The following is a 27,694-nucleotide window of genomic DNA, read 5'->3' on the forward strand; positions in this document are numbered from 1 at the left end:
GACTTCACCCTTTTGGTGATAGCACCCCTGTGGTGTCTAAATGGAAGGTAACTGCTCATACGTGAGTGGAGGGGGGCTGATGAATTGCAAATGAGGATGACTTATGCAGCAACAGTGCAGAGAGGGAGAACATGTAAGTAGTTTTGAACTACAGGTGTCTGACAAGTATTCTTTTCCATTTCCCCCTATAGCTTCAAAGTGAAAATTCATCCACTTTGTCCCTCTAGTAAAATTTAAATGACTGCCCCACATCTAACAGGTTGATAAGCGAGGCTGTTCTCATTTTCAGGCTAGAAAGGGTTTCTGAAGTAAACATCTGGAAAAAAAAATAAAAATGAGTCCTCACCCGGCCCTCGAAGCAGAAGAGAACTTTGCTACAACCGCAGTTTTGCAATGTACAAGAGCTGTTTGTTGCTGATGAGGTTTGCTCTTGCTGCTCTTCCCTGCTGGAGCTGTTTGCTCTCGATGTGTCTGTTATTGATGCCGTCTGCCATCAGCCTCGCTTCTGTCCTGGGATTCGCACCAGCCTCGTACACAATCCTCCTCGCTCCCAGCACCATCAGCTGTCAGATAAATGTGCTTCTCTCATTAACGGTGTACCCGGCTGGCATTAAGTTTCTCAAGTCTGAAGAAACCTGCAGCGTCAGAGGGACTTGGCGTCCCGTCTGCTGTCAGGTGGGGGCTGCAAAGCTGGGGACCAAGGAGGGGCGGTGCTGTGCAAGGCGGCTTCTATACAGGTGTGACAACTCCCCGTCAGCCACGGACCCCGTCTGGTTTTCAGCCACTCCAGCCTCCTGAGGAGTGCTCCCGAAACATGTACACGCCAGCTCAAATCATGCCGTGGAACTCAGACCCCCAGGGCACAGCTTGGAGGTGCAGGGGCTCACACCTTCCCCTCTCCTGGGCCAAGCTCTGACCCCCATCGTCCCTTACCACCCACCATGCATTTCTGCGTTTTTACAGAAATAACGTCATCTAAATTTTGAGGACGCTTGTTCAAAAGGATTACTGTTGTAGAGTACTGCTACTGCCAAAATCCATTAATAATACTTTCTACATTTCATCTGTGTTTAGAAACCTGAAGAATTCTATTGATGCAAGAAACTTTGTATACATCAAATTATAAACTTCAGTGGAACGGATGATCCCAAAAATATTATAATACATATTGAAATGCTAGAAACAGATTGGTTTTAATACCTGTACAGACCTTTACTGAAAACCACAGTCATAGCGTTGTAATATATGGGAAAAAAATCATTAAAATGAATAGCCTCTGAAAGAACAAGAAATTACTCAGTAACTTAAGAATCCCAATGAGGGAAAATGACCTACAAGTGTCATCTCCTGACTGATGCAAGCAATTGAGTCAATGTCAAATAAGCAAAGCGACATATAATTTAGCTCTAGCCTTCTTAGTATATCATAGCAGCAAGTAAAGCACAAACATAAGGCTATCATATCTCAAGAGCAAAAGAAATTAAGGTAATGAATCTTTGAAAAACACACTTGGGACCATTTTTTAAAAGATTTCTAATCATTAAATCCACTGTGCCTAAATGCAAATGAAACAGCATAGCCATAAAAATGGGTAAGCCTCTAACAACTTAATTCAGACAACCATTTCGAAATGAATCTAAGACTTACCCCAATGTCTTGAAACAGTAAAACAATGCTTCAATCTGGAAATTCTCTGTGATTAAGACTCATTCTAAGATTTCTAATAATTAGGTCCCTGCTGGCAGAAGGAAAGGCTATTTCAGTCATTTCAGTTTACCTTCCAGCTCTTGCCTGATCGAAATCCCATACTAATCAAATATTTATCATAGCTTTCAAAATCTGCTTACTGCTACCAAAATATTTCAGAGCGTTAATACAGTTCAGGTTTAGCACACATGCAGACACTAAGTTGGGATTGCATTTTAAGTAGCATTTTGACCAGAGTTATTCAGCCAAACGCTTCCTGAGGAGCACCTGCCCAGGACATACACGTGGATCTGGACTCATACCACCGCCAGTTTTGCTGCTCTTCTCAGCAGGAACCCACTTCAGGTGTTCAGCCCATCCAGTGCATCCTCACAGAGGATTTCCTGAGTGGGAACAGAAGGTAAGTGGACACTTAAACATTTTGCAAAACAACACTTTATTAGAGGAGAGCTTTAAGAGCTACAGAATTGTTTCCTTTTTTTTTTTTGCCCTTTAATACTGAAAGAAATGTTAAATAAACGAGGAACCCTGTGGTCAATGGAGTAGTCTCACTGCTATCTAGTCCTACCCTAGCAGATGAACGCATCAAGTGGGAAGATATTTTAATGAAGCAGAAGATATTTCTCTGGAAATTTATGCATTTAAGAGGCAGTGCCCCTGACGAAGAGAATTCCAACAGGTTTTGAGAAGCTTGAAGTCAAAATGGCCTTTTTTTTCCTATACAAACACTTCAAGAAAATGCATTTTATGTTTCACACATTAGCTGCTGCCATTTTTCATTCAGTTTAGCTCCAGCATATGTTAAGGTATTCCCTATTGTGTTTTTACAGCTACAAACAGTAAACTACCCAAAGCTCTAAGGAACAGAGTGAACAGCATGTGTGTTGTGTTTCATCACAACAATCACAGAGAACATAAATTAGTGAAGTCATCTGTGTCATTTATCTGCCTAATTGGGCTTCCCTAAAGGAAGCATTTTCCCTTTTCCCCTTTTAAGTTGATGGTAGACATTCTGATTTTGGGTACAGACACAATATCGCCTAAAGAGAGCACTGGGAGCTTTCCTGACCTGCAGCTTCGCAGCAGGAAGAAGTTTCCGTAGGTTTGTGAGACCACGTTTTCCTTGGTCAAGTCAATTTTGACTGAAGACAGATAATGAGCATCCCTGGAGGGGGACTGCTCAGCCCCAAGGAAGTCATGGCTTCCCCTGTTCTTACTTTAGAGCATGTTTCCCTCGAGGTACTACAGCCTTTACTCCAGTCGGGGGATTGTCTGAATGCTGCAGGACGAGGTGGGGTGTGAGGCTACGTTCCTCACCTTTCAGATTAAAACAATTGTCAACAGCACCTCAAGCAGAGTTAATGGTGAATCTGAGCAAGTTTCAGGAACAGAGGACTTCAATACATACCTGGATTTATTTTTATTGAATTACTTTTCTTCAAGTTAATAATTCTCTAAGCCACAAGCCTCGATCTTCAACACTCTGCCTGTAGCATGCAAGTTCTGCAAATGTCTTTTCAGAACCACGGCATCAATTCTTTGCATAAATCAAGCCATTCAAACATGTATCTATGAAAGCTGGAGTAGTAAAAGTCCTATAATCAACTGTAAAAATGACCTATTCAAAGTCTTCAGATTTCACGCTATACAAAATGTTTGAGCTCAGCCTCTAAGCTACCACAGAATAATTCTTCAGCAGCTATCGGTGATCAGTCAAAGAAAATTTGGCAATAATTTATGACAATTTTTCAGATAAAAGGATTTGTTCACTTTTAAGGTGATAAGTCCTTTGTTTTTGACCAGGCAGAAATCCAGTGGATGAAGCCTTACCCACACAGCACTGGAACCCCCATACAGGAGAAGGCCAGAGGGAAAGCTCAATATTTTATCAATAACAAAAGCTTGGGTGCACATCCCACTTTGGAAAACAACCATCATAGCTCTGTTCGTATGCAAAATGTCTCATTAAAATTCTGTGGAATAAAGGTTCGGTAACGATGACAGAGTAGCAAATGACAATGCAGAATTTACAGTGTGCAGGTTGCTTGGGAGTACCACAGGAGAGCCTTGAAAATTGGAAAAGAGACCTGAGATCGACTGGGAACATCAGCAGAAGGAGTCGTAAGTCAGAGGCTGGTATTTGCCATTTAGGCTGACAGATAAACAAGATATGTCAGGAACCAGGATGTAAAATAAAGAATCAAACCGAGATGCCAAATGAGAAGACAAAAACCAGCACAGCAGATGGAGATAAATAACATGACTATTCACAGGAGAGAAAGTGCCTGAGAATTACGGCTTATTCACCAGAAAATGGCAGCAGCTGCCTACACGGTCACCGCGGGCTGCCCCTGCACAGGGTGCCCTCAGGCACCTCGAGGGGAGCAGGGACACGTGCCACACACCCGCGTCCCTGCTCGGGGGCGAGGACTGTCCCTGGTGACCACGGGTCAGCTCGGGCGCTGTTCCTCAGCTTCACGGCAGCTTCTGAAGCTGCATTTTGACTTGGCCTGATGCACGAAGCCTGGAGCCCCAGCGAGCGTTCAAGGTGGGGTGGCAGGGAGCTGGGAGCCGTGAAAAGGACAAACGGAGCCCCCGTGGAGCGTGGGCGTGCGGCCCAAATTTCTCACAGGTAAAATATCCTTTGCTATTTTGCTATCAAAGAAAAACGTCTTCCATTTCGTCTGAGTTATGTAACTGAAAAGCCCAGCTGATTTTGACGTGACCAGGGAATCCTCCCAGCACACCGCTAGCACCAAACAGGAAAGTCCCCAGCTTTAGCAAAAGAGAGCAAAGGAAACATTTGGCTCTGGATAAATGGTCATCTTGAATTTCTGACAGGAAACCTGACTGCATTTAACAGAGAAAAACTGAGTAACAGAGGAAGTGCTAAACAGAAGTCCATTCTAGACAATATTAGATCAAAAATAGAAAGCGAGGAAGGGTGTACACCAAAATGATGCTCCCTCTCTTTTTGGCCACTTCTGCCCTCCAGTGTGGCAGAATTGATGAGAGCAGCAGGCTGGGAGGCAAAGCCAGCCCCGAGACAAGCTCTGCCTGCAGAGCCAGGAGATTTACTGTGCAGAAGGCAGAGAAGGCTGAATTCACCAGCGCGGTTTGAAGGCCACCCCTCCAGTTGGTATCTGTCTCAGAAAGAGCTGCTTCCCAGCCATCTCCACGCGTGCTGGCTGAAGAACCGTGGCTGAAGAAAGGTGAGACTGTCTCAGTGAAGCATTTTAGCGCACAGTCTCAGCACAGTTTGCGTTTGTTGCCTTTTGTTTCTTCACTTGGCACCACCGAGAAGAGCCTGGCTCCATCCTCGGTCCTCCCTCCCGTCAAACATTTACACACACGGGTGAGATCCCCCCGAGACCCCTCCCAGCTAAACATCCCAGAAACAAAACACAGTAGGAACAGGGCATTTTCTGCTTGCAAAGAAGCACTGCTTGACTTTATGCTATGTTACATTTTTATTGGAGATAGTTCTGCTTTCTTTGAATAAAATTTGATTCCAACAAGATCACTGTGCCACTTGCATAACTAATCACATAAGGGCCTGTACACTTATTTAAGCACCACTGCTTTCGCAACATGCCCTCAATAAAGCTTAATAGACCACATACCCCAACTCTGACAAGCCAGACTTTGATTATTTAGAGTTGAGTGATTTCTTTGTTCTCTCTTAGTAAGAGATGTCACAGTCATCACAGCCTGATTGGTACTTTTCATTGAACAGGAGGTAAATATGCACTTATGTAGCAATTTATGAAGATTTTTGAAGGATGGAGAATTGGAAATGAAATATTGAAAAGAGTAAATTAAAAAATATGAGATAAACCAGCAATGAAAACAGACACTGAAGAGGATTTCTTTACAGAAATTCTTAAAACCATATTTCTGCACTAAATATTAAGTCATTTAAAGATGGCCAGAAAGGATCTGAAAATATGATTGCACGGATTACTTTCTGTCAAGAATTAAGTAACCATTAGCTAGTTCAGATGGCACAGGACCCTATTCTTCCCTAACTCTCAAACCAATGTAAACCATGAATAATGACAAAGGATGCAGTACTTACTCCAGTCACGCTAGATGAAGAACAGAGAGACAGGAGAGTCGATGCAAATGCCTCCTACCTACATAGAGATCAGTTGGTCTTTTCCCTTTCATACCTCATAAGTCTGCTCCTCCTTACTGTTTTTATTTGTGTGACTGTCTTTGTTCCAAGGGGAAACAAATATTAAAATATACATTGAGAAACAGAGGAAACAAGATTGAAATCTGCACAATAGCATCACTGCTTAGCATCCAAAAGAACCAAACAACAACAAATATTGAGGTGGCTTCAGATTTCTTTCAAAGGAATGATTTAAAAACATAGCAGTTCTGATAGCAATTTCATAAAATTATACAAATATCATCTTATTGTTGGATTCTATGAAAAGGAGCTCCTGTGAAAACACAAAGACCTCTATGGACCAACGTGGTACTCCAGAGGGACGATCCACAGCAAGGAACTCATGGCAGCTCCTCCCTAGGATCATGGGAGGAGGTCCCCTCCTTCTTCAACCTGATCCAGCTGAAAAGCCACTTTTTCATGAAAAATTGCTGTTGAAAAATTGTGCAGAATCGTGATAAAAATGTCTCCTTTTAGGAGACCACAATTCTCTTAAAAACCTCTTCAAGGTGACAGTGACAGCCCCAGGGCTGCTTGATGCCCATACAACAGAGGACGAGCTCCCCCTGAATTCAGCAGTCACAGGATGGGAGAATATCTATCCAAACCCCATCCAGAAGCAGCAAATTCATCCAGAAAGGTAACAATGAATAAGCCAGAGGAGGTAAGACAGCACTGAATACTTTATTAAAGAGAAAGCTAGTGCTATGTGCCTTATTGCTCCAAAAATCTGAAATGCCAGGCATTTACAACCAATGCAAAATGAATTATAAAAGCTTTGTTAAACGAAAATCTGTAAAAATTCAATGTTTAAAACTAGATTTTAAACTTGTGATACAGCCTACAAACTGAGGATAAATCCATGACCCTTGAAACAAAATGATAAAAACAAAAAGCAGCGTTGGAAATGAAAAATGGCCTCAAAATGCGAGAGGCAGTCTTGTCCCTGAAAGCCATGTCTTTTTCCCCTGAATATTCAGGTAGTCATCTCACAGATGTACTGCCTGAGAACTGTATCAGATCCAGCCAAAGAGGATGTAATCATAACTATTTTTACATGGCGTAAGTCTCCTCTTTGATATTTTTTAAGAATGCTGATAAAGTACTTCAAAGAGATATATGCAGTCATGCTTATCCTCCCTCCTCAACGCAGGGTGTATTCTGAGAGCTGCAGAAGGACAGAAAATTCAGCGTATTTTTAGCTGTCATTTATAATTCTATCTCTGCATAGGCTTAAGGAAGTTTCTCCTTCTGAGAAAAATGAAAGTACCGAGAATAAAACTGCAAAATCAACAACCAACATCTGCTCAACTAATATTACTGAAAGAATCTACTTCCCAGAGGGATTAACAACAACTGCAAAGCAAGGATCAATATTGATATAGTCAAATTATCCAGATGCATGCAGAGAATCATTTGCTGCTCCTGAAAATAAATTTCAGAACTTAATAAATGTAATTCCTCATTACTGAATGACGATATATGGTATGGATGTACATCCTTCTAGCGTCAGTAAAGAAAGAAACTTGAATGCTGCTACTCTATGTAAGCTTTAAAATTTTATTTTCAAAAATATGATGAATGATTTATCAAATTATTTTGAAACTTACTTTAGTATTTCCAAATGCATTATCAATCTTCACAGACTATGAAACCGAAAATTAGATTTACAAAAATCTAGCAACACAGAAAACCGGGATTCTCTCAATCCTTTGAGGAGTACATCCAAAACACGTAAATTGTAATGGGTCAATTTCTGTCACAATTAGGCAGGCTCAACTAATGTGAAGTCAATGATCCAGAAATCAAGACAATTAGGTAGCACTCATGTCAAATGACCTTACTTTAAGGGTTATTCTACTACGTTCTCACTCCCAAACTATTTAAGTAACATTCTGGAAGTTACAGGCTGTTGACTGCATTTTGTTTACCTAGGGATGGTGATATTTTGAAGTAACAATTTGAATAGCAAATTAATTATGGAGGAACAAAAAAAAGTTGGTACCTAAATTAACTAAATTTTGTTATCTAGAATTTTTTGCTCCAATTTAATTATAGCTAAATTGTATCATCACTAAATTAAACCTAGGCCCAATTAGTTCTCCAATTCTTGTTTCAAGAATAAATACTATTTGCCTTCCAGGAGCACTAAAGTATAGAAACTGCTTGAAATTATATCTTTTAAAAAGTGTTTTCTACCTACTTCTAATTAAAACCATCTATCACTGGAATATCATTTGGGTTTTTTTTGTTTGTTAGTTCTGATAAACACTCCAGACGAAAGTCTAACGCGCTTAAATTTTTACAAGCAAATGCCTTGCTTTCCTGGGATGAACCATGAATGACTCCTGGAGCAGTAGCACTCAGCTACTCACCTTGATGCTCAGCAAAGCCCTGCACCTCTACAGAGCACAAGATCAAGCACACGTGCTTTAATTACCCAACACTTGTGACCATGGGGTCATGCTATTTTTACTATCCAGGTTGACAGGAGGACAAAAAATAGCCTCTATCTCCCTAAAATCAAAATAGACTGGCTAAATGATCACCCAACTCCAGAAGCCACACCGCCAGGCTCCTTGGGTCTCCTTGCAGAGCAAAGCTCAAAGAAAAGGAAAATGAGAGGTGGCTGTGCAGGGCAAAGCCTCCCTGCACCAACTTTCTCTTCTGGTCTCTGGCTCTTTGTCGCTACTGCCTATGCACTGTCTAATGAGGATCTAATGAATGATTTTGTGTCATTCCTACCTACCGAGATCATAAACATTGCAAGAGGAGGTCAGGTGCATATGCATGCTCTGTCGTCAGCTGCCCTGCTCTTTTCCCAGCCAGATTCATGGCCAGATTTTCAGCAACTCCAGGTCAGTGCTGTATAGAAAGTGCAGTGCCCCAAATCAGAGCCAGCATCTTAATTCCCAAAGGTGGATTGCCCTCACTAGCAATTGAGGTGGTTTTGTTCTTTTTTTTTTTAATATATATATATATATATAAAATGGCTTTAAATTTAATATTTAAATTTAGCACTTAGCTAAATGCAAAATTAGCATTTTAACTTTCATTGAATTTAAGTGGCTAAGTTTTCCAAATCAGAAAACTGATGTTTAGAACTGTTAATCTCAATGGCTATTGAACCACTTGGGCACTGTGGTACTTTGTGCAAAACAGCCTACATATACCTACAATAATATGGATCATCCTCCTTCATCAACAAAACAGAGATATGTAGGAGAAAAACAATGAACTCAGAATAGATGTTCTAAGAGGTTTTGAAACAGGAATTGAGGAAAATATCTTTCATTATGAAAGGAGTTGAACCTTCATGTTGCTATACCACAGAGCACATTTTTAAAGAAGTGAAGTTTCTCAACACTGGGTCTGATCTGGAAATTCCCTTTATGTCAGCAAAAGGTAGAAATATTTCAAAATGTTGCAGAATCAAGCTCTCAAAGCCGTGTCCCTATTAGCACCCATGCTAACTTTTCATAAAAGTCTCTTTCCATCTAAAACTGTAGAACTTGCTGCCTTAAAAACAATATGTACCTCTGCTAGTGGATGGGTTATAAAAGGGAATTTAAAAGCAGAGAAGTCAAAGAAAGGAAGGTTTCTAAAAATCACATGAGCTTTCACCTTCCTGAAAGCCTGGAGCTACACAAATTACAGATGAAATTATATTCTGGAAAGGTTTGAAGATGAGAGAAACGTTTCTGTTCACACTTCTATCACTTAGTTATCTGTAACTGTCTTATGCCATTTTTTCAATCGGACCTGCCTGCCTCTTTTTGGGGAATTTGTTCCGGTGAACAGATGAGCAGAAAGCTGCCTTTTAAGCACAGGAGGCCACAAGGATGTTATCTCAGCTGTACGGATGGTTCAGCAAAGCAGCAACCAGGACACCTGACCAAGAGCAGAAGGGTTTGGCTGCTGGCTCAGCCACGTCCCCGTCCCCTCCCCAGTCCATCACAGCTTACAATGACATGTGTCTCATACCAGAGAGAAGAACTTCCAGTAAGAGAGATCCACCAGGACGGACTTCACAAACTCCACTCCCCTTTACTCCAAAGGGCCAACATCTGCAACATTTCCTTGAGGATGTAGAGGTGACCAGAAAGAATTAGGGCTGCAGCTGTGGAGAATCATATCCATGCATACTGCCTGTATGTGTGTTAAAACAACCTTGATGGCCAAATCCAGTGGCTAATATTCCAGTGAGACAAAGTTTGCACACACCTTGCAATTTACGCCTCTTGCACGCACCAGGTGAGCACCGCTAGCACAACGTGCTGTCTGCAGTGAGAGCCGGCTCCTCCCTTACGGCAGGAAAGCCCTCCGCAGTAACTCCAAATTATAAACAAACAACGTTATTCAAGAAATTATAGCCCGTTTTGGAAGCTGCAACCATTAATTACTTTTGTGGTTTTGTGGGTTTAGGTTTTTAAACACAGCGCCAGAGTGCTTAAAGATCCCCCTGATTAAATAATTCAAAATGTTTGCACTATATAACATGTTTGAAGGGGAGAGAAAACTATGCTAAACACTTTGAATTCACAAGCAAGCACCTCATTAACATGCTATGATATCAAATATTTATTACCTTCTCCAGTGTAATGAGCTCATTTACGACAAGCGTGAGAAAACCCCATCTTATATTAAAGTTGGCAATGTTTTATTTATGTGCGCTTTAATATTCACTTTAGGCCACACCAAAACATAACATACAATTAATATTTCATTAATGAGAAGGTATGATCTACTTCTCTAGCCAGTGCAGGCTTATTTCATTTGAAAAAGACAAAGGAGGGGTCATGTGCTGTAATGCTGCAGCGCGCACAGCTCCGAGAGGGGAGCAATCAATATTCAGTTATTAAAAATCTCTTTTTCCTTCCCAGACCTGCCCAGAGAAGCGAAGCCTTGCCATTTCCACAGGAGCTGCAACCTGCTTCTTTTTGTGGGAAAGGGAGAGTACCAGATTATAGGGGCCTGGGACTAAAGGCAGCCTCAGGACACTGCGTGTGCCATAGCACGTGGTGAAGAGAGGGATCGTCGGGACGTGGAGGGAGCTGGGGAGGTGCCAGGTCACCCAGGTCAATGACTTAACCACTGCAAGCAACCTCCATGTAAAATATTGATGGGCTCGTGCCCGTGCTGCAGATGTCAGCTCCTGAAGGTGGTTCTACCCCTGGACCTGTGCCAGGCTTCGCAGCGATGCCATGAGACAGGCTTGGGGTGGCTAAGCCCAGCAGAGCACCGAGCTCTGTGCCACCGCCACCGGCTGCCTCCCCCTGTGGAGGAACCCCGGAGAGCTGTCAGCCTCTGGTGGGGGCAGAGAGGACCTGGAGAAGCACAGCAGCAGCAGTTTCCGCAGGACCCAAGCATTGTTTTGTCCCCCAGTTAAGGGGAGGAATACTTCAGGTACATCTGGGAGACCACCACCCTTATCCAGGGCTCTCTTCCAGATCTAACTTGAGATTCATTTTTTTTTTCCACGGGGATAGATGCGCATGTGTTTTTGTGGCAGGGACCCCGGCTGCAGTGTTTGACAGGTATTAGACAGCATTTCCTAAGGTGGAGCAGTAGATCAGAAGTTTGGTTCTGAAAGCAAAATTAAACAAAAGCAAATTAAACAAAATACACTGTAATCATGAGTTTCATCTGATTTGGTCCACCGTACCTAGAGTTTAGAAGACTGACTACACCGTTGCACACAAGGAAGAATACTGCTGAAGCAGCATCAGTGCAGAAAAGATTTAGAATTGCTCATCTTCCTGGCAGGATTTGTAAGACTAGGCAATCTGTAAATCAAAGTCATAATTCATTGTTTCATTATGTACAGATAAATGGGAATAGAGTAAATCCTAAAGGAGATTTATTTTCAGACCTGTTGGGTACTAGGTAACATGCTTTATCTTTAACCGTTGTTGCTAAAAATAAAAGATTTCAAATATTATTATGTGTTGACAAAATTATTGGCTGTTTCTGACAGCGTGAGGCACCTTTGGGTCAGACTGACTTACAGGCTGGCATAGCATTCTAGGAACAAATGAACAGAAAATTCACACACACACACACGGAGATTACCCACCCTCTTTGCCCAAAACACATTGGACAGGATTGATAATCTTACCCTATTTTTCTGAATGCAGAGCAGCTAGAATTCAGCAGTACAGCTGAAATCCTAATAGAAAAGAAAGTATCTGCCAACCTATTTCTGAAGTGGACTGAGTGATGAGTAGGTACATATCCAACAGAAGATTGAACCTGAAATGCATGCCAGCACTTGAAAGGAATCATTTGCTGCCAGACATGGTCATACACATTTGCAAATGCAGCTGGCAATTTGCCCACCTCATTTTGAAAGCCCAGCTCTTGTTATTGCTGAAGTGGGGGGGAAAAAAGCTGTTTCGGTTGAAGTAGCAGCGTCCATAGCTCTGAACCAATGAGATTAGAAAATCTAATTCAGGAAAAGTTTAGGACAGACCTACGTACAATGTCTACATAGTCTGTGCAATACATACACAGTTCAAGGAAGCTGAAACTTCCCCAAGCAGATGAATGAATACCATCGCCTCATGGAGATGAGGGGAAGTATTAGTCATTCTCACTGCACTTTATATTAAAAAGGAAGATGAAAATGCTTTGAATAAATAGTAAGTTTGTAAGGATTTGACATTGCCTGATGAATAATGCATTGGTGCTTAGCTTTGGGAAATCCTGACTCCTAGACCATGGGATTAAATACCCAAATCCACAAACAATGAGGTACATGAATAAAAAGCTTTTACTTCTGACTTGACAGGTGAAAAATTTAACAGACATCTTCAGATCTCCTTGTTTCCTAAGCAGACATTTTTTAGCTGCCAAGATTCCGGTGAAGTTTGGGTGACCAACATTCATGACCTATTGAATGGATGGGTGCATTAAATTTAAAAATTGCATCATTCTATGCCATCTGATGATTATTTTGTTTATTTCTGTCTTTTGTGCACGCCCAGTCAGGAATGTATCAGAGGCTGGATTTCCCCCTAGCAGTTAGGCATGATAAGAGCATAAGGAGTGCTTATCCTGTTACACTTATTTAACTGGAGAGACAATTTTTTAGACCAAAGAACTTTCCATTCAGAATGATCAATAATTCTCAGATTTTTCTTCATATCTCTCACAGGAGACATCTGCCTACGTAACTAACACAAAAATGGTGTGAGTTAACAAAGGCCTGATGACCTCTTTTGAGCTATTTAGAGAGGATATAAGCATACGGTATGTGACCCTACTGCCGCTATGAACCTCCTTGAATGTAGGCATGGATGTGTGGGATCACAGCTCCTCATTTTCGTTAAGTTGGCCAAGTTCATGAGAATTATGTCTTGACATCAGAGACAAGTCAAACAACTACTCTCTTGAAGATCCAAGCAACATGAATGAACTCATTGCATCATCCACTTCCATAACATAATTGTCCTCTTGATCCAACCAGAGCACAACTTAGCACACATACCAAAGACCTGCAACAACTCCACTAACATGACAAATAAAACATCAAAACCCAAGCCATTAGTCATTTGGCTTAGATGCAGGTAAAGGGGGGAAAAAAAAGGAAAAAAAAGGAAGAAAGTGAAAGAAAAAAAAGTATGGTAGGTTTTGACAGGATAAAAGCCTCCCACTTTGGAAATAAATGTGTCTGCTTCACCTTGATGTGTATTTCTGATAAATGTCCCAGCTTTGCCTCAGTATGTATCTGGCAGCAGGACCATTATCCTGTGACAAGGTCCTTTTCTACAGGCATTATCTTAACAGCGACAATATGATCAATTTAAAAACACCAAGATGAACAATTTGCCTCAATGAATGTGATGAGCGCGCGCACACACACACCCCAAAGCGACTGGGGTGTACAATGCAAGAATGTACAAATTTTTAAAAAAAATTGAGGGTAATAAGCTCTTTATGGGCTCTTTACAGGCTTATTGCATACAAAGTTCATACAAAATATCTAATTATTTTGATAATCTTTCTTAGGTTCCTCAAACAAAACCAGTTGCTTTACACCCATTATATTACCATAACCTTTTTCAATCACAAGCATACATAATCACAGTTTCTACTGGCTGAAAGAACATTTAGAATGAGTCTCTATTGGCTTGCAGGAAGCAGAGGAAATAACCATTCTAGTGACGCAAATTCCAGCTACAGCTAGCCATGCATTTCTACACATGAATCAATACAACAGAACGCATGCTTTGGTGACCAGACATGTCTGGAAGAACGTGCCTAGGAAGAACATTTAGAAAGGTCTGAAAAATCCACTGTCTGCAGGGGGATTTGCCTATTGAACAAAATTCCGGAAGAGTTGGCAACTCAAAACATTAAGTTCCTAAGGAAGTGCTGGGAAGCATCTCTTTTGAGAAAGTTGTTATGGTGTTTAATTCCATGCATATTTCCTTTTACTCTTAAACTCAGCAGTTCTCCCAATTACACCAAAATGCCCATTTGACCTACAAAAAACAACAACAACAAAAAGGTGGGGGGCAAGGGTCAGGTGGAGCCAAAGCATCCCAAAAGTCTTCTAGACCCTCAGATGTTGACAGATTTTGCACAGAAACTTAATAAATAGGGAGTAGTACACAATCTTAAAACTAATTAGGGAGAATCTGCCCCACAGTTCATCTCCAACTCAACACCCATTATGGTGCCTCTTTCATCTTCTCTTAATTCTCCTTGCAAGCTTGCAAGGTCTTTCTTCAAAAGCCGAAGAAAATCTGTTCATTTCTTTGAGCTAAATTTTGTCCAAGTATGTGTGAACTAGATCAAAAGCTGCCAGGTAATCAGGTTGCATATTGCCACACCTACTGATGCTGCTCAAATAACCTGACTGTAATCCTCAACACAATTTCCCTAGTCTGCATCCAAGCTCATTTGAAGCCACTAGAAACATTACCATTAACTGCAACAAGATCTGGGCCCAGTACACTTGTAGAATTCCCATGCCTTTAATTGGGAAGTTTTTCTGCAAACAAAACCATCTTTTCTGGCCAGAGCAAAGAGCCCACCATTAAGACGGTTGAAGAGTCACAACTCAGTAAGTGTATCAAATGAAGAACACCTACTCACCTGTATCCACAGCACTGAATGCATCTGTATCAGCCCTTTGCCATAATAGAAATAAATTTATCTTAGGGGTTTTCTCCCACAGAAATTCAGCTCACAGCTTGGAAAATAAATGGGATGGTTTTGCTTCATCCCTTATCCTGTGGCAGATAATATTTTATTCCATTGGTATCTTGAAGAATTAATCAGCAGGGCAGTGGGAACATGCAGTATGTTACAACACTTCTGTCAATACATCCTTGCTGGTAGTCAGCCTGTTACCTCTTCTGTGACAATGCAATTTTTGAGATTGACATCAAGGATTAGCTCTCACCTTTGCTCTAAGAGAAGACAAGTGATCTGGGGTTACCATCTAGAAAGACTTTGACTTCAAAACAGATCTTAGGCCCGTATCCAGCCGTCAACTCTTTTATGGCATTCCCAGGAGATGGGATGCTCTGTGATGCTACTGGAGACAGCAGAGGAGAGGTACCCGTCCTTGCTCTAAAGGGCCCTGCACAGAAAGCACGCACTGGAAGACAAAGTCCAGGACAAAAAACCTACCTCCTTCTCTCTTAGCTCATGCAAGAGCTGCGTCTTTCTCACTACTCTCTTCCCAATCTCTCTGTGTCCCCAAAGGCTGCTGCTATGTGCCAGCGGGCTGCATGTCTCAGCTATGAAGCACTGCAGGAGCTCCACATCCCGCCTTAAACAATAAGCCAAGTCCATTGCCCTGTTCACAGCCCTGAAACAGAAGTAGCAATCGTGGATTTATAGTCTCAAGTTAGGGATGTTTCATCTGACTTGCGATATTTTCATTTTTCTAGTGATCTCATTTGTCAAATTGGGATCTAATTCCAAGGCTTAAATCGAGTTCTTTAAAAAAAAAAAATCTTAAGGGATTCTCCCCAGTTCTTAGCTAATTTAGGCAGGCTTAGGAAGCTGGGAAAAATACAGCTGCTCCAAGTTAAAAATTAAGTCACAAAAATTGGCAAAGAAAGCTGCTTATAAACAACTGCTCATTTCAGAATGGCCATCTCTTGGGAAAATCATAGTATTATAACTTAACAGTCCTTCCAAATCTGCATTCCCTCCCTTCTCTCCCACTGAAGCTAAACACAGTTCATAAAAAGAACAAATAAAATCTGGCATAACATTACATTAATTTCAAGGAAAGTAAAGAAGGGTCATTTTATTCATGTATTGATTTAGACCAGTGTAACTCCAACAACTTAATCTGAGTTATTATTCCTGTTAATCAAAAATGCTAGTGGAAGCAGAATCAAGCCCTGGGGGGCTCTTAGTGAATTTTTTTTAAATGAGCTTTACTAACACGACTCAGTTGGATGAGTCTGAGTAAGCCACACAGAGAGTCTAGGCAACTTCCAAACAAACTTTTCTTGTATTTCTTACATGGCATTCCCCTGGGGATGGACAAAGCCAAATTGGTAGCTGCAGAGACTGGACATATTCATACTCACAAGGGAAAATTTACAACCACTGTACACTGGTCCTAGTCTTCCCCAGCAATTTTTGCTGTAGGCAGTGCTACAGAGGTGAATACCTCTGAGATTCAGTAGATAGAGGGAAGGAGCTGAGCATTAAACATGGGTCAGAGGAACAGAGAATCAAGGGGTGAAAGAATGATAAAGGGCTATTTTTGTCTTGGAAAAGGTCACTGTGAAAGTTGAATTAAAATGAGTAGCTACAGCACAGAACTGCCCTGGATACCTCAAGAAAGGGTTCTTCAATGCAATGCCAAACTACACTTATACATGCTGGAAAGCAAGGTCGTACCTCGTATGAGACTTCTTGGGGAAAAACTGGTTCATTGTTTTAATGTAAATAGTGACAGTAAGAGAGATCTAGAAAACCGCTTAGAGCTGATAACTCAGCCTTCGGCAGCGCTTCTGAAGTCGACTTCTGTCAAGCAAGAACCTTACCCTCCTCCGCCTAAAAACTCTCATAAGAGCCAAACAAGGGCAGGCTCCAAGTTAAAAAACACTATCTGCACTGGTTTTCCTTAAGGGACATTAATAAGGAGTGATAAATATGACAGCAGAGAGAATTTAGATGGCTAATAGCTCGGGCCCACATAGCATTTTGCACAGATCACTGAAGACGAGAGACCCAAAGCATGCGCAGAGCTCCCGTGCATAAAGCACTGCCGAAGGACACTGGACGCAACTCACACTGAACAGTAAAATATTTGAACCCTTCTTTTATTATCTTAGAAACCTGACTGAGACCTGCACAGCAGCGTAGCTCAGTCTTTTAAAAAGTGACCTGAAATTTCAGTTCTTATATTAAGCAATATTTACTCACGTAAGACCACAGTGACACACAAGTTTAATCAGACTGAGAACAAATCAAACAACAAGCCAAACAGGGACGGCTGCAGCTTCTGGTAGAAATGGCACTTAATGCCCATTTCTGACTTTAGTAAAGAGTTATTTCAAGATAATTTCATTTGCTCTTCTGAGACTGCAAACCAGAAACACTCTCACAATTTTTGTACTTTCCTGTTCTTCAGAAACAACAGCAATCCTTTCAATATAAGTGGTTGTTCAGAATAAAGCAACTAGATATTTTCTTGTAAATATTTAGATTAAATATATATATTTTAGAACAGTTGCTTTCAATGTCAAGCCTCTTTCAAAAATTCTATTGAAACATCCTGTTTGCTCACATACCTTCAATATAATATTTCTGTTTATCCTTCAATTATGTTGCCTCCAAAAACAAACTGCTAATGTTGCCAAGCCTTTCATAAGCAGAAGGTGGAAAACTGTACAGATAAATCTGGAGGAAGGGAGACACATTGAATGTATAAACACTACTTTTTGCTGTCTTACTGGTATGCTGAGGCTTTCCTCCGTATAGCATCCCTTGGGTAAGGAAGCTGAGACTCACCAGGCCAACGCAACATTATTTCTCATGTTTAGAAAACACAGGATTTAAACAGCAAACCACCACAAAGAAACACCCAATCAGCCAAAACAACGTCAACCCACCTCCTGGGCTTCGAGGTATATTGCCCTGTGATCTGCTGAGGAGATTAGAGTTTCCATCCTCATGGAGAGCCACGTCTGCCATCAAGTTGCGGATTTCAGCTTTTCCCAGTGATTTGCCTGGAAACCTTCACATGCTGACCAGGAGCTCTGCAGGGAGCTGGAGAGCCAGACGTTTCTGTTTGGCCACAAACGTGACACTATGAGCCTAGGGTGAAGGCGAGCAGATTTCAGATGTAATTCCCATGTAAGGATTAATCAAATTACTGTGTTTGTTTGCTTGTTTGTTTTGACAAGTGAGCATTTTCCAAAAGAAAAAAATCAAAAATTTCCAAACCCAATCCACACCTGACACATTAAATCTTCAGCCTTTTAAGGGTCAAATCCACTACTGGTCTTAAGTCATATTTCATCAAAGTGTACAAAATCTAACTTGTTTTCTAATGCAAACAGAAGTTTTTTCATATTATATATTTTGGTGCATAATCACAGGATAAGGGTTCAGAAGTTCAACGTTTATTGACAAGAGAGTAAATTTTACCTTTACGTATGCAGCCACACTATATCAGCCATGATTTACGTGCAGGCACTTGCCCAGGAAATCAAACTGCCTCGGCCCCAGGGAAGTTGATAAATTGGCATTTCTTCCATTGCCACTTTGCACAGAGCCCCTGAGTTCCTGTTGCTTCTCCCGTCCTTGGGAACAGCTCCATCCTTTTGGAGCATGTGGAGAAGTGCACTGCTAATGAGCACACTCACAAGTCCGTAACCTTTCCTAGAGATGCATCCATTGGAATAAGAGCCTACATCTTCACCGGAAAGAAGGCATTAGCTATAAAATTGTGCTTCAAAAGCACTTAAAACTTTGACCATATGTTTATAACTTCATTTTTGCAAATTCTCTTTAAGGAAAAAAGCACCAAAAAAAAAGAGACCCGGAAATTAACAGCTGTTTCAGCTAGAAAGGTATTTCACACATTGAGAACCTGCTTACACAAAGCTATTATTGTGTTTATATAGACAAAAATTTGGTTTCCTAATTAGCACTGGGAGGCATGTAAAGCAGGCTGGATGCTGTCTGGCCGGTATTCTGCAGACTGCATGTTTACGCTATTTGTTTGTGTTTTCTTTCCCAAAAGAAATTCTCTTGAAGAAATGAATCCTCCTACATTAAGGGAATTACTGGACACATGGTTCATCAAAACGTCTCCACAACAAAATGCTTCTTTTACTGTTCTGCTTAATTAAAATCCAACTATGAAATATCTAATTCCACAAAACTTGCTTCAACTATTAATTAGCTAATGGACAAAATACAAAACACCCACTACAAAGCAAAAAAAAAAGAACACTCACTAAATCCAACAAGATTAAGCAGAATAGGATACACTGAAACTTTTAAGATGTAGCTGTACTCCATCCTTTTAAGGCATGGAGTACAGCTACAGCATACTTACTTCTGTTGATGTTCAGTTGCTATTATATCTTTCATTAAAAAAAAAGGCACTTCAATGTGAAGTCAAGAGATGAAGGATGTGTTCATAAACTCTGGTGAATTGAGTTAAGGGAGCTTATCAACAGTTCAGGAATAAAAATTGATGTAGTTCAAGCTATTAAAAAAGATTATAGTGGACACTGCTTAATGCTGACATTGAGCATGGCGCAGGCTGAGCTAGGATATCACCACAGCCTAGATGAATTATTAGCTAAAATGCCCAATGCTGACTGCCATAAACATGTAAGAAGCTGAGACGTATCCTTGCCCAGCTCACCCTGGAACACATTAAAGTTTTGAAATCCATCGTGTGGGCAGCAGAGCAAGCAGACTGCAAAAGCTGAAATGCCATGCGAGGCACGGGTATACCAACCAACTGATTTCAAATAATATAGTATAATTTGCATATTTTAAGGTTAAGGTTTTATAAAAACAACCGTACATACATGATCCTTTTGTTCAGGTGAGGTTATCTCCCACTCTTCAGCAGCTCTACACATTTGCCATCCTCCCTGGGCCATCCCCCTTCACCTGCTCTGTGGACACCTGGCCCCAGGTCTGCATCCAGCAGCACATCAGGGCACCAGCGTTACTCACTGAAACCGGAACAGAAGCGCTCAAGAAAATCCGACACACATGGGGAGAGAAGTGCATCCATCACCATCTTCCATGACCAGAAACAGAATATATCAAAATTTAGGTGGAGGAGACATTTATCAGCTAAACGTGACAGTGCAAGTGCATGGGCTCTTTGTTTTCATGTTGAGGAGGTTCAGTAAAATAATGAGGTGCAGTTTTATGCCAAATATATCAGTTGTGAGACTACCGGACTCTCTAGTGTCACTTTATAACCTAAAATACCTTCAGATTAAGACTTAATACATTGTGTTCACTGGAACAAATGTCCAACATTTGAGATGTTCCTTGCAGGGTTATTAAATGGATTATCATAAGAGACATTACATTGCTAAACTGAATTACAGCATATAAATGAAAAGCTTAGAGAAGCGAAATGGATTAACAAGCTGCTAAAAGCAGCAGCATATGACAAAAAGATAACAACCATAAAATAAAATGATTTTGGAAATTTTACTTAAAGTTATTCTGAAAAAACTTCCAATGGTCAAAATTACTACTTAGCTCACACCTGTGCTGCGTATGGAAGAGAGACGGGAAACAGCAGAAATAAATAAGGCAGCATCCTGCCCTCAGGGAGAACCACAGCCGTGCTTTCCTCCACACAGGAGGAACGAGCACACACACGTGGCGGGGGTCCTATGGGCAGCACCACTTTGGTCTGCACTTTTAAAAATCCTGCCTTCTCCAGCACGGCCTCCTGTGGCAAGCAGAGCTGCATCGCAGCATTGCTGTCGCCGGTGCCATCTCCTTACATTTCATTACATCCAATTTTCTCTCCCGTGCTTCATAACTTGACAGTTCAAATTGCATCAGGCTCAGAGGTGGCGTGTGCCTCGTCAGGCTGCACGCAGTTTGTTTTCCCTCGCCTTACAAGAGACAACACTAATTAAAGCGCAGATTAGATTTTAAATACTGGATTATTGCTTTTCTTCAGGGAACTCGGTGTATCATTATTTTTATTTTCATGTGTGGATTCTGACAAGAAGAGAATGCGGAGATTTGGCTTCTCCTCTTTAACTGATATCAGCTGCCTTAAGACGTTTCTGAATCCCGTAATCACATAAATGCTGCTGCATGCTGTCACTGAAGGTCTGAGGACAAGGAGACCAGCTCTTGTCCACAGCTCCAGAGGCTCCACCGTGCAAATGTACAACAGCCACGCTGGCTGCAGAATGGCAGGCATCTGCCCAGTGTCAGGTTCTGGGGTTTTATTTCTCAAGAGGAATCACATCCTTCTGTAGGGAATGATGCTGTAATGACAATAAATACAGGGGCCATCTGGGATGGGAGATACTTTTCTCAAGAGAATTTTTAAACTACTTTGGAACAGCATTTGCTGTTATGGTCTTAGGCTCTGCATTGTACTCCTAAATATGAGCAGGAGCCACCAAGTGTAAAAAATCTTGCTAAAAAAATCAAAGTAATCATCATCAAAACCAGCAAAAATTGTAAGTCCTGTTCCCTTCAAATTCTTTAAGAAAAAAAAAAAGCCAAAACCAAGCTTTAAGAGCAAAATGATTTCAAGCTTCAGGCCAAATGGCCACCGTGGCATGGGCAGGGCTAGAAACACTTGGTGCCGTGAATGCCCGTCTCTCCTGGGGGAGCTTCAGGTGCGCATGGAGTGGGAGTGCTGGGGACAAGGATAATATTCTCACATGAAGGAATCAAGTGTGCTAAGACTCACCTAGCTCCCTTTTAATGGGGGTTGAACGCAGCACTTGGAAAAGAAGAGAGAGCACATGAATATGGAGTTGCATGCAAATGCCAGCCGCACGGCGGGTGCGTCTTCGGGTGGATTTTTAGCACCTTGCAGCGAAGGAGCCATAAAATGTCTCCATGCTCTCTCTGACTGTAGATTGCCTTACGCTCATCTTGCACCTTGGGGTGCAAGTTGTCCTGTGTCTCTATACCTAAATGCCAGAATATACATGTATTTCTACCCAAAGCCTTCAATCTACTGTAGCTTTTAACATATAAACTATTTTAAAGCTATTTCAACAACAGTTTTTCAGTAACTCATCTATAGTATTACATCTTTAAGATTAGTTTTGCAGTCTTTCCTTTAAGATTTTGAGCAAACTATTAATCATAAGACTAAGAGACACTTAACCAATTGATGGTTTTATGGTTATAGCTGTTATTAATCAAGTATTGTTTTGCCACACTCTTTATAGCATGCCATTTTGTATTTTCACAAATACTTCACACCTAGCTTGTCACTTTCCCCGTGGTTTTTGATTTTAAAACAAACAAAAGGAAAATTCAAAAGCAAAATTAATAGCAATTTTTCAAGTACAAGTTCAGGTTTTACACGTTCAGGTTTTAAAAGGGAAAGGTGCCTAAAGGTATTAGATGGAGATTGAACAACAAAAAGGCAGAAATTCAAACCAAATCCTAAACACACACACATGGCCCTTGCTAATAGTTCCCAGGGCAGCTTTGTCCTGCAGGGCACTGCAGCACAAACACAGCAGGACGTAAGGACATGGAGCACAAAGACTTGTTGGTCATCACGCCATCACATCATCTCAAGGCACAATGTCTCGGTGAGCAGTGCAGCACGGTGCCATGGCCCCGTCGCACGTTCAACCCCAGAGAAACAGCAAAGCCCTGAGAAAACAGGCCCCAGGACCAAGGGGCTGAGAAAGCAGCACCCAGTCTGGGCTCCAACCCAATGTTCTCAGCTCATAAACCTTCCCCGGCATGTTCTTAAAACCACCTTCTGCTTTTCCTCACCCACAACGTTACTTTTCCATAACCAGCATTAAGAGCTCTACCTGGTATCCATCCCTTCTCTGACCGCCTCAGTGCATCCTTTGAGTGCCCGTAACCTTTACAGCTGTTGTGCCAACAGACAAAAACCTAAACGCATGCTGCAGTCGCAGAGGGAGCATCTTTTCTGGGGACATGAAAAACACCCTTGCATATTAAATAGGCTGTTGGTGGCTACTAAATTGTAGGGCAGGAAAATAAACTGTGGCTGAAAATGGGCTTTCCCTTCTCCCTGTCCCATCTGCGAAGAGTTGCTCCTGCCAAGTCCTGTGCACTGCACCTCAAGGAGACCGCACTGAGCGTGTCAGAAAGGTGTGGAGCTGCATTTACTGCAATCACTGATAAATGAATTAAGAGCCTTATAAAAGTGATGGAAATGGCCTATTTATAGTTGAGAGCATATTTACAAGCCTCAAATCGCAATTACATTTTCAGTTTTAAAAATGTCATTGTCTCCTCTAACCTTTTGTTGCTTTCTCGTGCCCTTCAAATTAAAATGAATTCACGAGAAGCACCAGACAGAAAACTTTACCTGTCACGTTGTCAGTTTGCAGAGCAGAGGCTCTGGCAGCACGAGCTGCCAACAGAGAGGCCGTCGCTGCGAACCGAAGGGCGTTGAGCTCCCGATGCAGCGCTGACAGACGTGGTACATACGGCGCAGCGCGAGCTGCCAGCCCTGCAAGCCTGAGCTGGCTGCAGGGGCCACGGGGCTGCTCTGCCCATGCCTCATCCTTTGTGGTTCCTGTGTTTGCCTGCCCTAAAAATATATTCCTGCGTGGTAAGGGCCCCCCTGCGGCAGCGTAGCTGTGCTCACGGCTTTCCCAGCGATGCTAGTGCCAGCAATGAGCTCCTCTACTAAGTGCCCCTGCAAGCGTGCATGGTGCAAAGAGAGGCCGAGAGGTGGGTAATCACTCACTGCACGCACAGGAGCACCAGTGCTACGTCCCACAGCCCCCAAGACACCGCAGGGAGGAAAGGCAGAGCAGAGGCACTTGCCCGTCACCCCATCAACCCCCCCCAGCCCCCCGGGGGACCTGCTCAGAGCAAGGACTCAAACCTCATCCCCAGAGTAGGGCTCCTCGCAGGGTCTGGCGGAGCATCTGAGTGCTTGCGGACTGTTGCTGCACTCCCGTGCTGTCCTCCTGCTTTGTCCCCACACCAGCTCACGTGGATTTTTATCCACAATGTTTTCCATAAAGCCATAACTCAGGAAGCACAATAAGACACGCTTCCCCAGATCACTGGGAAGCCCCCAAAGCAGCTGTGTGCCTATGAGGTGCAATCGAGCCCAGTCCAATTATGATATTTTCAATAAATCGCTAGATTTCTTTTAATATGTTTCTAGATGAGTTACCGTTTGTTTTTATTTAATTCAGTTCCTAAAAAACCCTTTAAGTATTGCACAGCTCAAAATCAGCAGCGGTTGAGAAGCCCCATGACTGGGAGAGCTTTGTTCACATGGGCAGAAATTAGGGACTGCCGCTGCAAGCTAACAGCTGGCTTAGCCTCTCCGTAACCCAGTCCAGCTCGGCATCGCATCCTGGAACAAGTGCCTGTAGATGAGCTAGACAAGCACTTACACACATTAGCAAACTCAGGTTAACGAGCAATCAACTCGCTTAAATGCAAACAGGGACCCAAACTCTCCAGCCCAGATAAGCCCAAAGTGGGGCCCTGACCCCCTGCCGTCCTGCCCTGCGCCCTCTCGTTTACGCTTGCAAATCATGAGTACAAAATATCATCAAATGAAACAAATGCAAAGCAACACACAAGAGTCCTAAGGGGACAAATTATTCTCTCATTTACATTAAGGTAGCCCCAGAGTAACTCACTTGACTTCAGCCAAATTAAGCTGTACTTATCCGACAGTAAGCAAGAGCTCTAACGACTTTTTATCATTTCAAGTCGATCCCCCAAGCCCACGGCACTAAAATCACCACCACCTGATCCTTCACAGGTTGCTGTTAACTGCATGCGGCATCTTTGAAGGGTTTTCCTTCCACGCAGCATCTTTGAAGGGTTTCCTTCCCAGGAAGCACAACGTTAAAAGCCTAAAACCACACTATCAGCAGCGCTGCACAGCCCTGCTGCTCTGGGGTCCGTGCTGTGCAGGATCCAGCTGCTCCCAAAACACTGCAAACGCTCCTTTCCTCCTCCCAGCGCAAACTATGAGAGTTAGGCCATATATGTTTTCCTGCTGTGTTACAAAAAAAGTGGTTTAGCTTCCAGATCAGCACTTTTAATATAGCTCAAATTAGTTTAGTTATAGCTCCAAAAAAAAAAAAACCAAACACTTTGTTGTTTCAGGCTGTTAACCACAATGTCTTATAAAATGAAACATGTTTACTGTCGCTTTGGAAAAGTCGTTCTTCCTTTATGAATCTGGCAAGGAAGGATTCAAAAGATACCAGTGTGGGATTGTTATCATGCGCAAGCCAGCGCTGTCAGGCTTCATTACTTCCGAGACAAAAATTACAGAACGGTGCTTTAAAGGCTCAGGCAGGAAGGCGCAGCGGCAGGGGGATGACACCAGCCGCCGGCACCTTGCACTGCAGCACGGGGGCTGCAGCCCCTGCCCGCGGCGCTGATTTATTGCAGCAGCCCCCAGGAACGCTGCCCGTGGTGCCACCGTGCACAGCTCTGCTCGGGGAGGGCTGATTCTGGGGAAAAAATAAGGTTTTCGGTCCTTCTAATAAATACATATATGCATTATTTTTTAAAAAGTGTTCTAAGGAAGGGAGGGAAAACCCCACTTTCAAAGGATTTATTGGGATGCTGAAGATAAGAAAATTGTTGATTTTTAGAAAAAATACTGGCCAAAACTCATCCTCATTGCAGCTTTGTGCCTGCCTTAATTTTAGAGGTTTGTGCAGGGCTTTTCACCCCTCTTCTACAGACAGGGGTTACTGCCCTTTGACAAGGATAATCTCAGGATATCGCCTTCCTGCTGCAGCCCTGACCTCCCCACACAACAAACTAAAATCCAGAGAAATGAACATCGCTGCACATCCCTGCATGACCCTCATCACCCCCTGAGTCTCCCAGATTGCTCTGTTTGCTCAGTGCCCTCGCAAGTGTGGTTCATGCCAGAGCCTGGTGCCGCCGCTGTCCATCCTGCTCCCAGCCTCCCCATCCTTCGTCCTCTCCCTCCCCTTTCTCCTCCTCCCAGTAATTCCTCAGGTCTTTGTCCATCAGAAGAGAAAACTGCCTGCAGAGTGTCTCCGCGCTCTCCAAGATGGTAATGTGCCTGCCAAGGAGCTAAAGGATGGATTTGGGTCCCGATTTGGGCAGCTGGGTAACAGACACCTGTTCATAGCCTGACTTAGCAATGTGTTTTCTAGTTTCCTCCAAACAGCTTATTTTCCAAAAATAAGCAGCCAGGGTAAAAGTTTACCCGCAGGCAGAACACTCGCATGAGACTCAGTCACTTAAGCTCAACTTAAGCCTTACTTTGATGGTATAACAGGAATTTACATGGTACACACGACTCTCTCAAGTTCCCTACACAGGGACGATTTCACCCTCTTTGCACTTCAAAGCCTCAGCTTTCCCATCCAGCTTTTCAGAGTGTGCATCCCATTGTGCTCTTAACACCTTTCATCCCTTTCAAATCGCACCGTGGTATCTCGCAGAGCTATAAAAGCACCAGCCTGCGACCAGCGGGGATCCACCAGCCGACTGGAAGCTCGGGGTAGCTCCAAGCTAACATCAAGCAAGCGTCCTGCATGGCTCGCTGCAGCATCGCGTGGGGCCGTGCAAACAGCTTCCAGCAGCACGTTCCCACTACAGAGCTGCACCTCCGGAATCTTCATTGTTTTGAAGAAGAAGGAAAGAAAGGAAAAAAAGAGAGGAAAACTTTTTAAGATTGACTTCTTGCTCTCACTGCTGGCAAAAGAAGCGTTTGCACGTACCGCTCAATTCATGCAAACAAAAGCTTTTACCACATCCTCCGTCTTCCCACATTGAAAGGCAGGATAATTGGAAAAGGCCTTTTGGCACTGGCACCTAGACCAGAAGTGCTATTTCCAGGAGACAGGCTTACAGCTTGCTGTGAAGAGAAGACTACGGTCCCCACATAACCCCAAAGAGAAGACCAGGCACCTCCCAAAGAGCAGAAGCGCACAGAATACTCAAACAAACGTGTCTGAGCTCCTATAATGAGTGTATTTAAATCTACCCCAGACCAACCATCAAGGAGTTTGTAATTTGTCTTTCATGTCTCTTAATTAAAATTTGTCAGAAACTTAGGGATGCTTTTCAGAAGTGCCCAGCACTCCCTATCTCCTGTTGTGACTCATAACGTCCAGGTTTGCAAAAGGGGTCTGAACATCATGCTTTTTTTAAAGTAAGGCTTAATTTTGAGCGTAGATCCATAAAAGTACACATGGGTCTCACATCCCCAACAGATTTCACAACACTCATCTTAGACCATGAATGTCATGAGCAAATTTTGGTACTCAGAAAAGCAAACGTATGGAGCAAGGAGCTGTGAAAAGCATCAGTGGAAAGTCCTGCACACAGATCCCATCCCTGCCTAGGAGTGAGGAGTCTTATTTCTGCCCCGAACCCCATGCTTAGGTCACAGGGATGCTTTTGAACCTTTCTTTGAAGTTGTCCTATCAATCTCAAATCTTCCTTGAATGAGAATTACCTTACCGGTTGAGACAGGCTTTTTGTCCCTGCCTCCCAAAGTTTTCATTGTTTAATAATAAGGAAACAGCATTTTAAGATAAGAGACCAGTGACTCACAGAGTGAGATCTAAATGTTCCCACAGCCACCCAACAAGGTCATTCTCAAAACTTCAGCCTCAGAAC

The 27,694-nt window shown here is 42.5% G+C and overlaps 1 long non-coding RNA gene across 3 annotated transcripts in view; it reads right to left on the bottom strand.

The window, feature by feature from the left end:
- LOC106043553 (uncharacterized) overlaps positions 1-27,694 on the bottom strand; it is an 87,289-nt gene that overhangs the window by 13,828 nt on the left and 45,767 nt on the right. For all 3 annotated transcript variants that reach the window (XR_010833533.1, XR_010833531.1, XR_010833532.1), the window contains exons 6-7: positions 17,977-18,181; positions 347-2,090 (exon numbers count right to left, since the gene is read on the bottom strand). This is a non-coding gene — a long non-coding RNA (uncharacterized lncRNA). The remainder of the gene's footprint in view (positions 1-346; positions 2,091-17,976; positions 18,182-27,694) is intronic.

This window comes from Anser cygnoides, chromosome 9 (assembly GCF_040182565.1).
Source record: "Anser cygnoides isolate HZ-2024a breed goose chromosome 9, Taihu_goose_T2T_genome, whole genome shotgun sequence".
Classification (NCBI taxonomy): Eukaryota; Metazoa; Chordata; class Aves; order Anseriformes; family Anatidae; genus Anser; species Anser cygnoides.